The sequence below is a fragment of the Ahaetulla prasina genome, chromosome 4 (genome assembly GCF_028640845.1).
Source record: "Ahaetulla prasina isolate Xishuangbanna chromosome 4, ASM2864084v1, whole genome shotgun sequence".
Lineage (NCBI taxonomy): Eukaryota > Metazoa > Chordata > Lepidosauria > Squamata > Colubridae > Ahaetulla > Ahaetulla prasina.
Window position 1 is genome coordinate 54,120,758 of NC_080542.1, and position 13,326 is coordinate 54,134,083.

A 13,326-nucleotide genomic window follows, 5' to 3' on the forward strand; every position below is an offset into this window, starting at 1 on the left:
ACAGACTAAGCAGTCGGTTATTAACACAGCTGCTTGCAATTACTGCAAGTTCAAGTCCCACCAGGCCCAAGGTTGACAGCCTTCCATCCTTTATAAGGTAGGTAAAATGAGGACCCAGATTGTTGGGGGCAATAAAAGTTGACTTTGTATATAATATACAAATGGATGAAGACTATTGCTTAACACAATGTAAGCTGCCCTGAGTCTTCGGAGAAGAGCGGGATATAAATTCAAATTAAAAAAAAAAAGAATGAATGTATAATTTTAATATTAATTTATCTAAATAATTAAATATAATTATATTATCTACTTTTCTTATTTCATCTTGGTTTTATGGATGGTAACCATGGCGTGGCTTCCAATAAATAAATATAAAATTCACATTATGGTTTAACATAGTATGTAAAATCAGAGAGATCACACATATTAATGCATTATGCATTACTGCAGAATATTAGAGAATGCACACTTAGAATTAGATGAAAGTTGACTAAGGGAGTTTTCATCCTGTCGTTAATATGCACTCCACTCATCCTTAAATCATCAGAATATTATACCAGGATAAATAAGGATGCTGTGCTGATGACATTACTCTAATGGCCAAATGAAAATGATTTGCAGGTTCTAGTAATAGAAGTCAAGAGTCTAATAACAGAAGACAAGAAAAAATGGAAACAGAGTTAAATCTAAAGAAGACTGAACTAATGACAACAGCCTTAGAGAGGAAAATTAACATAGTACAATGATGAATAATTTCATTATCTTACTTGTTTCTTAACTATTATGGCTGATAGTTAATAGTAAAAACATAATAGTTAAGAAACAAGTAGGAAATTCCACATTAGGGATAGATTGTCACTGAGAAAATTTGTGTGGTCTATCTAGTCGACCACAACTTGATGGCACATAATCAGACAATCAATTAGATTGTCCCTCTTGGTATCTGCTATCTTATATCAATTGCCTCCATTCTAGCTTGTTGATGAATGGAAGTGCCCTGTATTATTGTTTGCAAGTCTGCTTAAGTATAGCTATTGGTTTATCTCTCTGTCTGTGTTTCTCCCCCTGCTCTGAACATCAATATATTATCTGCAGGAATATTGAACACTCATGTCAGCGTCAGAGAGATTGTGTGGATTAAAAGGAAAAAAAATACTATTTAAAAGAAGAAAGGACAATTTAAATTTTGATATCCCACATTCTCTGTTAGGCAACAAGCTGAAGGCAATATCAAGGGGACAACAGAAGAAGCAGATTACCAGGTTATTTCTCATATTCTACAACTCTTGTCCCAATATTGGATTTTTATTAAAAATAATGTTAACTGTTTCATTTAAATTATATTAATTATAATTGTATTGTAATTCTATATGCTATATCTGTTGTAGTATATTTAGTATTATTCCTTTGACTCAGCTGTTGCTTTTTTACAGTGTTTAGAGAGGCCTTAGCTAAAGGTTTATAGTTTATAAGTGGGTGTAGGGTCGTTCCTGACTCTAGGGTTAGGGTTGTGTGTGTGAGATTTATTTTATCATTAACAAAAAAACAAACAGCCCACAAGACTTTTCTGTACTGTACTTTCAGTTAATTTTTCCAAAGTATACCAATTCCAGACATTCCAGAATATGAAACAATTCTGTCCCTTATTTTGTTTATATTGGAATCTTTTTTGCTTTTATTTTCATTGACAGTAGAAGTAAAACATATGCTGCATGTTTAAAGAATGCTCATATTTAAAGAATGCTCATATTTTTTATCAATAATTATTCTTTTGCCCGTTATGACAATGACATTATTCTCCATGTCACGAGTTTAATCTGTTCAAAGTTTGACATTCTAGTGCCCTTTTTTGGTATTGTATCTGTTTTCACAGTATCCTTGAAAAAGGAACACATTTTTCCAAAACACCTCGGGTCATATGAAAACTGTCTTACTGGTTTTCTCAGAATTGCTCAGCTCTCTTTGATTAGAAAAAAGCCTACTGTGATTTAAAGTCTTAAAATACAAAAATTTATAATCGCTTTTATATTTATTTTATTTATTTATTTTATTCAATTTTTATACCGCCCTTCTCCGGAAGGACTCAGGGCGGTGTACAGCCAAGTAAAAATCACAGTATAAACATTAAAAGAAATTAAAACAAACATATTATAAGTGGCCAAATTTAAAACAGTTTAAAACATTAAAAAATAAATAACCTCAATAAAATTTTAGGCCAGTCCCGCTTGAATAAATAGGTGCGTTTTCAGCTCACGGTGAAAAGTCCGAAGATCAGACACTTGACGTAAACCAGGGGGAAGCTCGTTCCAAAGCGTAGGAGCTCCAACAGAGAAGGCCCTGCCCCTGGGGGCCACCAGCCAACATTGTTTGGCGGACGGCACCCTGAGAAGGCCCTCTCTGTGAGAGCGTACGGGTCGGTGGGAGGCAAAAGGTAACAGCAGGCGGTCTCGTAAGTACCCGGGTCCTAAGCCATGGAGCGCTTTAAAGGTGGTAACCAAAATCTTAAAGCGCACCCAAAAGACCACAGGGAGCCAGTGCAAACTGCGCAGGAGTGGTGTTACATGGGAGCAATGGATTGCTCCCACTACTACCCGCGCAGCTGCGTTCTGGACTATATGCTTGTTACAAGTTACCAGTAATAGCTGGTAATTAGAATTATCAAACATAATAGAACAATTGCAAGGACTATAGATCAGCGGTCACCAACTGGTGGTCCACGAGAAAATTTTGGTGGTCCCCAGAAAAATTGTTTACATTTTTTATATGGCACTAAATCAGGGGTCCTCAAACTACAGTCCCTGGACTGGATACGTGCAATGAACGCTTGTGTTGCTTCAGAGAGTCTCCTCCTTTGGGGTCTTTTTGTGTGAGTTGGGAGCTGCTTCAGCCTCCTGGTGTGAGGCTTTGGGCGAAGGCTGGGAGGAAGTGCTGCTGGTGGTGAAGAGCCGGAGGGCCTTGTTTTAGTGGGACTGCATTAGGACCTGGAACTGGGTGACCATCTCAGCCCGCTGAGCCTCCAGGCACCAGTACCTGGCCTTGCACTCCTGCAGATCTTCCCTCTGCTTGGAAAGCCTATGCTCCCAGTCCTAAGTGAGGTGCTTCTGCTGAGCTCCTTCTCTGTCAGATCGAATTTGAACTGAGTTGTTTTGCCAACTCTTTCTCATGGTGGCTGTTTAGCTCCAACGACTGCTTCTTGTTGGGTCCCTAAGGAGCCCGGGCAGGCAGGGGAGGAGTGGATAGGAGGGGAGGGGTGATAGAGGCTGGTGAGGCGCCCCTTGACATGAGTTACATCAAGTTGGTCATGGCCACCCAGTCACATGACTACCTAGCCACACCCACCCAGCCGGTCTTTAAGCAGATCATATTAGTGGTCCACGGGATTTAAAATTATGAATTTAGTGGTCCCTGAGGTCCGAAAGGTTGGTGAGCCCTGCTATAGATGACTAATGGAGAGAGAGAGAGAGGTAAGATACTTTTCAGAGTGGAACAGAAAGGGAAGGTATGCTTTTACTGTAAAACAGTATAGCGGTTTTAAGGGGTTTCCATCCCCCCCGCCCAGAAAGGGACAAAATAAACATCCACTTAGGTTTTAGTAATATGGTTTCCAAAAAATGTGGCTGGTGTTGCACTACTTCAGAACTCCTGCATAACAACACTACACATCTCATCACACAGAATCATTTGGAGAGCCACTGTGCACTTTCAGTGGGGCCATATCTCAGCACAGATTTCCCAGCTGCAACCTTTATAAGGTTTTACTTTAAATTAGGAGATATGGTTTCTAGACACATTACCTATCAACCAGGGGTGAAATCTACTTATCTTCCCTACTGGTTTGGAAGTACGTGCTCCGTGTTCGCGTGCGTGACGTGCAATTTTGGACCCCCTGCGCATGTGCAAAGCCTTCTGCACATAGGGTCAAAAAAAGGTTACTTCCTGGTTAAAACTAGGAACCAGGAAGTAAAGATGGGCGGGGGGGGTGGAGCTTTGTGCTGCCGCCGCTACCAGTTCATCGAACCACGCGCTGCTGCTACCAGTTTGCTGGAACCGGTGCAAACCGGTAGCATTTCAACCCCTCATTTCCCACTTAAAATATTGCACAGTTTTACTTTTAATGAGGTGAAGAAGAACCATTTACTAAAGACAACTTTTATCCAATTACCAATTTATTCTATTACAACAGGGGTCACCAACCTTTCAGACCTCAGGGACCACTAAATTCATAATTTTAAATCCACTAATATGATCTGCTTAATGACCAGATGGGTGTAGCTAGGTGATCATGTGATTGGGTGGGCATGACCAACTCGATGTAACTCATGTCAAGGGGCGCCTCACCAGCCTCTACTCACACACCCCCCACCAGCGACTCCTCGCCTCCCCACCTGGGCTCCTTAGGGCCCTAACAGGAAACAGTTGTTGGAGTTAAGCAGCCACCACAAGAAAGAATTGGCAAAACAGCTGGCTCAGTTCAAATTGGATCTGACCGAGAAGGAGTCTCAGAAGAAGCACCTCATTGAGGACTAGGAGATAGGCTTTCCAAGCAGAGGGAAGACTTGCAGGAAGGCAAGGCTAGGTACTGGCACCTGGAAACTCAGTGGGCTGAGATGGTCAGCCAGTTCCAGACCATGATGCAGTCCCACTGGAACAAGGTCCTCCAGCTCTTCGCCACTTCCCTCCATCCTTCTCCAAAAGCCCCACACCAGGAGGCTGAAGCAGATCCCAAGTCAGAATTTCTGCCCCCCTCTCATCTGCACAAAAAGACCCCAAAGGGGGACACTCTCTGCAGCAACACAAACATTCATTGCACATATCTGGCCCAGGGGCCGTAGTTTGAGGACCCTTGATTTAGTGCAATATAAAAAATGCAAATAATTTTTCTGCGGACCACCAAAATTTTCTCACGGACCACCAGTGGTCCATGAACCACAAGTTGATGACTGCTGTTTTACAAGATCTGGATGAAGGCTTGAACACTGGGCCATATCTAACAAAATGAAATTTAAGTGTGAGAAAGTAAGGTTTTGCACTTAGGCAAGAAAAACCAAATGCACAGTATAGAATAGGTGGAACCTGGCTGAGTAGCAGTAACTGAGAGGGATCTAGGAGTTCTAGCAGACAACCACTTAAATATGAGCCAGCAATGTGCTGCAGCTGCCAAAAAAACCAATGAAGTCCTAGATTGCATTAACTTTAGATTGCATTAACTTTATTAGTCCGTGGCTAATAAAGCCCCCCTGATTTGTGATCTTATTCAGGGGGAGTCCGCGGACCTTATGGGCATTACGGAGACCTGGTTGGGTCCGGAGGGGGGGTTCCCCTCGTTGAGCTGTGCCCTCCAGGTTTTCGAGCATTTCATCAGCCGAGGGCCCAAGGTAGGGGTGGCGGGGTGGCGGTTGTCATTAAGGAAGATCTAGAGCCGAGGGAGGCCACTGTTCCTCAGATTGCCGGTTGTGAATCCCTCTATGTGAGGTGGGGCTATAGGAATCAGTTGGGCTTGTTGATCGCGTACCTGGCTCCTTGCTGCGTGACCACAGCCCTGCCCGAGCTGTTGGAGGTGCTTGCCTCCGTGGCGGTTGAGACCCCCAGACTTATAGTCATGGGGGATTTCAACTTGCCATCGGCTGGCTTGTTATCGACTGCAGCTCGGGAGTTCCAGGCTTCCATGACGGCCTTGGACCTGATTCGGGTAAATGATGGCCCCACGCACATGGGGGGAGGCATACTGGACCTGATTTATATCTCTGGACAGTGGTTAAATGATTTGGAATTAGATGACTTAGTAACCGAACCGATGTCATGGTCCGATCATTTCCTCCTTCGACTAGACTTCCGAACCGCCATCCACCATCGCAGGGAGACGGAACCTATACGGTGGTTCCGTCCCAGGCGCCTGATGGACCCCGAGAGGTTCCTGACGGAGCTTGGGCCATTCCCTGAGGATCTGGCCCACGGCACGACTGAGGAACTAGTTGCGGCCTGGGAGCGGGCCGCGGCTGGGGCCTTGGACCGTGTCGTGCCTTTGCGACCTCTGACCCGGCGCAGATCTCGTTTGGCCCCTTGGTTCTCCGAGGCTGAGGGAGATGAAACGCCGGAGAAGACGCCTAGAGAGCACCTGGAGGTCCAGCCGCCCGGTTGATCGGACACTAGTTAGGTCCTATTCTAGGACCTACCTAGTGGCAATGAGGGAGGCGAGGCGCCATATACCTCCACCCTCATTGCGTCGGCAGATAACCGCCCGGCCGCCCTGTTTGGTGACCCGCCTCCTTCATCAGGAGGTGCGGATAACCCGCTGCAGGACGTGCTGAGGAGTTTAGTGGTTATCTATACGATAAAATCGCCAGCTCCGGGATGGTCTGGACCAAATTGGGATGATCCAGGCGAGGGAGAGGAGACACGCCTTGTTGAGTCCATTTGGGATGAGTTTGACCCTGTGGCTCCCGAGGACGTGGACAGGTTGTTGGGGAGGCTTCACGCCACTACATGTTTACTGGACCCGTGTCCTTCCTGGCTGGTACTGGCCACTCAGGAGGTGACACGAGGCTGGCTCCAGGAGATTATCAACGCTTTGTTGGAAGGGTTTTCCTGCCGCCTTGAAAGAGGCGGTGGTGAGACCCTCCTCAAGAAGCCCTCCTGGACCCAGCTATTTTGGGAAATTATTGTCAGTCTCCAACCTTCGCTTTGTTGCTAAGGTTGTAGAGAGTGCTGTGGCGACAGCTACCCCAATACCTGGATGAAGCCGTCTATCTAGACCCGTTCCAGTCCGGCTTCCGACCCGGTACAGCACGGAGACAGCTTTGGTCGCATTGGTGGATGATCTCTGGAGGCCAGGGCCAGGGGTTATTCCTCTGCCCTGGTCCTATTAGACCTCTCAGCGGCTTTTGATACCATCGACCATGGTATCCTGCTGCGCCGGTTGGGGGATTGGGAGTGGAGGCACCGTATATCGGTGGTTCTCCTCCTATCTCTCTGACCGGTCGCAGACGGTGTTGACAGGGGGCAGAGGTCGACCGCGAGGGACCTCACTTGTGGGTGCCGCGGGGTCGATTCTCGCCTTCTGTTCAACATCTATATGAAGCCGCTGGGTGAGATCATCAGTGGCTTTGGGGTGAGATACCAGCTGTACGCTGATGACACCCAGCTGTACTTCTTCACCCCAGGCCACCCCAATGAAGCTGTTGAAGTGCTGTCCCGTGTGTGGAAGCCGACGGGTCTGGATGGGGAGAAACAGGCTCAAGCTTAATCCTCCAAGACGGAGTGGCTGTGGATGCCGGCACTCGACATAGTCAGCTGCAGCCGCGCTGACTGTTGGAGGCGAGTTATTGGCCCCAAAGGATAGGGTGCGAACTTAGGTGTCCTCCTGGATGAACGGCTGTCGCTTGAAGATCATTTGACGGCCGCTCCAGGGGGCCTTCCACCAGGTTCGCCTGGTTCGCAGTTGCGCCTTCCTTGATCGGGATGCCTTGTGCACGGTCACTCATGCGCCGCTACCTCTCGCCTGGATTATTGTAATGCTCTCACATGGGGCTCCCTTGAAGTGCACTCGGAGGCTTCAGTTAGTCCAGAATGCAGCTGCGCTGGTGATAGAGGGAGCCCGTAGCTCCCATATAACACCGCTCCTGCGCAGACTGCACTGGCTGCCTGTGGCCTTTCGAGTGCGCTTTAAGGTGCTGGTTACGACCTTTAAAGCGCTCCATGGCTTAGGGCCTGGGTACTTACGGGACCGCCTGCTGTTACCACATGCCTCCCACCGACCTGTACGCTCTCACAGAGAGGGACTTCTCAGGGTGCCGTCCGCCAAGCAATGTCGGCTGGCGGCCCCCAGGGGAAGGTCCTTCTCTGTGGGGGCTCCCACACTCTGGAACGAACTTCCCCCGGGTTTACGCCAAATACCTGACCTTTGGACATTCCGTCGCGAACTGAAGACGCATCTTTTTATTTGCGCGGGGCTGTCTTAAATTGAATTTTATTTTTTATCAATTTTTAAACGGGGTTTTTAGTATGGGAATTTTTTAATTTTAGGCTAATTTAAATAAGTTTTTTTATATTGTATTGTTTTATCTTGCCTGTACACCGCCCTGAGTCCTTCGGGAGAAGGGCGGTATAAAAATCAAATAAATAAATAAATAAATAAATAAATAAACACAGGAATAGAAACAAGATCACATGAAATGTTAGTAGCACTTTATAATGTAAGACCACATTTGGAATACTGCATTCAGTTTTGGTCGCCACATCATAAATAAAGATGTTGATACTCCAGAAAAACTATAGAGAAGAGCAACAAAGATGATTAGGGGGCGGGAGACTAAAACATAAGAACAACAGTTGCAGGAATTGGGTAAGTTTAGTTTAGTGAAAAGAAGGACTAGGATACCATAATAGCAATGTTCCGGTGGTGGGTTGCTATCGGTTCACCCCAGATCAGGGGAATTGATAGCGGCGGCAGCAGGAGGCTCCGCCCACCCACCCAGACGTCTCTGCGCATGCGCAGAAGCGTCATGAGCGCGCACACACTCGTCCTCGAGCAGACCAGTAGTGACAATTTGAAACCACTACTGCAGTGTTCCAATATTTGAGGGGCTACCACAAAGAAAAAAGGGTCAATTCTCTAACACACCAGAAGGCAAGATAAGCAATGGATGGAAACTAATCAAGGAGAGAATCACCCTAGAACTAAGGAAAAAATTTCCTGATAGTGAGAACAATTATCCAGTTGAATACCTTGCCTCCAGAAGTTGTGGATGCACCATCACTGGAGCTTTTAACAATAAATTAGACAGGTATTTCTCTGAAATGGTACAAGATCTGCTTGATCAGGGGATTGTGGTAAAAGACTCCAAGTTCCTTTCTGTTGTTCTGACTCAACAGCAATAACTGTGAAAGGGATCTAGGAGTTCTAGTGGACAACCACTTAAATATGAATCAGCAGTGTGCTACAGCTGCCAAAAAAGTCAATGCAGTCCTAGTTTGCACTAACAGAGGGATAGAATCAAGATCAGAATAACAGTGGGAAGGGACCTTGGAGGTCTTCTAGTCCAACTCCGTGCTCAAACAGGAGACCCCATACTATTTCAAACAATGGCTGTCCAGTTTCTTTTTAAGAGCTCTCTGTGATGGAGCACCCACTACTTCTGAAGGCAATCCATTCCATTAGTTCAGGGGTCTGCAAACTTGGCTCTTTTAATACTTGTGGACTTCAACTCCCAGAGTTCCTCAGCCAGCTTGACCCCTGAACTACTTTATTGTTCCCACTGTCAGGAAATTTCTCCTTAGATCTAGGTTGCTTCTTTTCTTGATTAGTTTTCATCAATTGTTTCTCGTCTTACCCAGTGGTGGTATTCAGCCGGTTCTATCTGGTTCAGGAAAACCGGAAGCGGCGGCTGCTGGAGGTTCCGCCCACCCGCCTGGACATCATCACGTCCTGTTTTTGATATTCTGCGCATCTGCAGAGATGGCGCGTGCGAGCGAAGCTCAGATTTGCGAACCAGTAGTGAAGGTAAGTGAATACCACCCCTGGTCTTACCTCTGGTGCTTTAGAAAATAGATTGACCTTTTCTTTTTGGCAACCCCTCAGATATTGAAACACTGCTATCATGATGCCCCTAGTCCTTCTTTTCAGTAGACTAGGCGTACCCTATTCCTGCAACCTTTCTTCATGCTTTAGCCACAGCACCTCAATCATTTTTGTTTCTCTTGTCTTGCACACTTTCTAGAGTCTCAACATATCTTTTTAGATTGTAGTGACCAAAACTGGATGCAGTATTCCAAATGTGGTTTTTCTAAGGCCTTATAAGGTGGTACTAATATTTCATGTGATCTTGATTCTATCTCTCTGTTAATGCAGCCTAGGGTTGCATTGGCTTTTTTTTTGCAGCAGCAGCAGCAGCAGCACCACACTGCTGGCTTATGTTTAAGCGGTTATCTAGTAGGAATCTTAAGACCCGTCTCACAGGCCAGGTTTCATTTAATCTGTACCTGTACATTTGATTTTTCTTGCCTAAATGATAAATCTTACTTTTCTCTACATTGAATTTCATTCTGTTAGACAGGGCCCAGTGTTAAAGTCAATCGAGATCCATCTTCTGGGACGTTTGGTTATTCCTGCCAGCTTGGTATCAAATCTGATTATTTATTTATTTATTTATTTGATCAAATTTATATACTGCCCTATCTCCCGAAGGACTCAGGGCGGTGTACAGGCATTTAAAAACACATAAATACAACATAAAAACAATTAAAAAACTTATTCTAAAAAAGCCTGTTAATTTAGAATTAAAAATATAGAATAAAACCCAATTTAAAACCGATAATTTAAAATCTAGCTCAGTCCTGCACAGTTAAATAAATATGTTTTAAGCCCGCGGCGGAAGGTCCGGAGGTCCGAAAGCTGACGAAGTCCGGGGGGTAGTTCATTCCAGAGGGTGGGGGCCCCCACAGAGAAGGCCCTTCCCCTGGGTGTCGCCAGACGACATTGCCGCGCTGACGGCACCCTGAGGAGACCCTCTCTGTGAGAGCGCACGGGTCGGTGAGAGATATTCGGTAGCAGTAGGCGGTCCCATAAGTAACCCGGCCCAATGCCATGGAGCGCTTTAAAGGTGGTCACCAGAACCTTGAAGCGCACCCGGAAAGCCACAGGTAGCCAGTGCAGTCTGCGCAGGATGGGTGTTATACGGGAGCCACGGGGGGCTCCATCTATCACCCGCACAGCCGCATTCTGGACTAACTGCAGCCTCCGGATGCCCTTCAAGGGGAGCCCCATGTAGAGAGCATTTGTCGTGTCCCACTCCTCCGCTGACGGCTGGGTCCGGGAAATCCGAATCAGGCGTGCCTCTGCAGCTCTGCCCAAAGTCCTAGCAAAGTCCTCAGAGCAGGCAGGAGACCAGTAAGTGACTTCAGCAAGATAAGTTTGACTTTTTGCCTGACTCAGAGACTGCCAGAAAGTAGCTCCTTTATATAGGCCATGGGGTGTGGCACCATGACTCAGCACTCATTAAGGCCTGCCCCTCCCTTCCCTCTGTTGCCTCCGTCTCTCCAATCTTCTGATGCGAGGGTCACACCAATCAGCTGTTGGTAATAAACCCTCCTCAGGCTCACCTGCTGTGGAGGAGGGGGAGGGGTCTAGCTGCTCCGTTTGCCTGGGCATGGAGTCAGGGCTGGGGCAGGGAGATTCTCCTTCTGCAGTTTGTGTGGGCATGGAGCCAGGACTGGGACCGGAGGCATACATTCCTCAGTGTGCGGGAGCAGGTAAGAAGGCCCGGCTGCTCTGAGGGCGGCAAGACACAACACTATCCTCACCGCAGGGCCCTTCCCCGGGCTGACGATCGGGATGCGGTCGGGCCGGTTCTGCTCGTGGAAGGCCCGCACCAGGTCCGGGCGTGACGCCGGAGGCATTGACCCAGGTGAACTCGGTCCCGCACTTGCCACGCAACCAGGTATTGGAAGCGCCCCTTCAGCCAGCGGGAGTCGCGTATGCTGTGCACCTCGTACTCCTCCGCCCCGTCCTCGTCGACAGCGACGGGTGGCGCCGGGCGCCGAAGGGGAGACGGCGGGGCCTCAGGGACCAGCAAGGACCGATGGAAGACGGGATGGATCCGCATGGAACGCGGCAGGGTCAATCGGTAGGCCACCGGATTGATGACCGCCTCGACGGGGAACGGACCGATGAACCGGTGGTCCAGTTTCTTCGCCGGCCGGTCGGACGGGAGATGCTTTGTGGAGAGCCACACGCGGTCTCCGACCACCAGTGGGGGTGTTGCCCGTCGGGAACGATCGGCGACCCGCTTGTAGTCCTCCTTCGCCCGATTCAGCTGCCGACGCACCATCTGCTGGACCGCGTGCAACTCGGAGAGAAAGGACTGTGTCTCGGGAACCGGGGAGTCCGGGGGCGCCAGAGGGAAGAGCCGTGGATGGTACCCCAAGTTGGCCAGGAACGGGGTGGTCTGGGTGGAGGTGTGTTGGGAGTTGTTGAATGCAAACTCCGCTAGGGACAGGTAATCGGCCCAGTTGTCCTGCTGTTGGTTCACGAAGCACCGGAGGTACTGTTCCAGGATGCCGATGACCTTTTCCGTCCCGCCGTCGGTCTCCGGATGGTGCGCCGACGACAGGCACCCCTGCACCTCCAATGCGGCCATCAGGCTCTTCCAAAAGCGGGCCGTGAACTGCACCCCACGGTCCGACACCACCCTGTCCGGCAGGCCGTGGAGGCGGAAGACGTGCTGCAAGAAGAGACGGGCTGTCTTGGTGGCGGTGGGCAGTCTTGGTGGCGGTGGGCAGCCCGCGGCACGGGATGAAGTGTGCCATCTTGGTGAGCATGTCCACTACCACCAGCACCGTGGTGAACCCCGAGGACGGCGGCAGGTCCGTCAGGAAGTCCATGGAAATTGCCCCCCAGGGTCTGTCAGGAGTCGGCAAGGGCTGGAGGAGACCAGGAGGGGCCCCCGTGGCGGCCTTGGCTTGCCAGCACGGCACGCAGGACGTCACATAGGCATGGACATCATGCCGCACCCGGGGCCACCAGAAGGTCCGCGTTACCAGGTTGAGAGTCTTGAAAAACCCGAAATGGCCCGCGGCAGGGTTGTCGTGGCACTGGGTCAGGACGAGGGACCGGAGCGGCCCCGTGGGCACATACAACCGCCCCCGGAACTTGAGTACGTCGTCTTCCAATGTCCACGGAGACGTGGGGCCCGCCTCCGCTCGCCGCTGCTGAGACCAGGCGTCTTGGCGCTGCGCCCCTCGCACCCCGGCCCGTAAGTCCACCGGTTCCCGGGCGGCGCCAAGGCTCCCGCCAGCAGTACGGCCCGGGGAGGAAGAGGGCCTGGGGCGCCCAGGTCCTCCGGCTTACGGGACAGGGCGCCCGCCCTCCGGTTGTGGCCACTGGGGATATAGGTGACGCGGAAGTTGAACCGGGCAAAGAACAGCGACCACCGGATCTGCCGCTGGTTCAACTTCCGAGCCGTGGTGAGATGTTCGAGGTTCCGATGGTCCGTTCGACCTCCACCTGATGCCGGGCCCTCCAGGTGGTGCCGCCACGCCGAACGCGCCTTGATAGCCAGCAACTCCTTTTCCCAGATGGTATAGTTGCGCTCGGAAGGGTTGAGCTTCCGCGAGTAGTACGCGCAGGGAAAAAGAGTGCCGCCATCCGCCGGGGCCTGTAGCAGCACCGCTCCGAGGGCGACGTTGGAGGCGTCCGTCTCCACCACGAAAGGCCGGTTCGGGTCGGGATGTCGCAGGATGGGCTCCGTGACGAAAGCCTTCCTGAGAGCCGTGAAGGCTTCCTCCTGCGGGGGACCCCACCGGAACGGGACCTTCTTCTGAAGGAGCTGG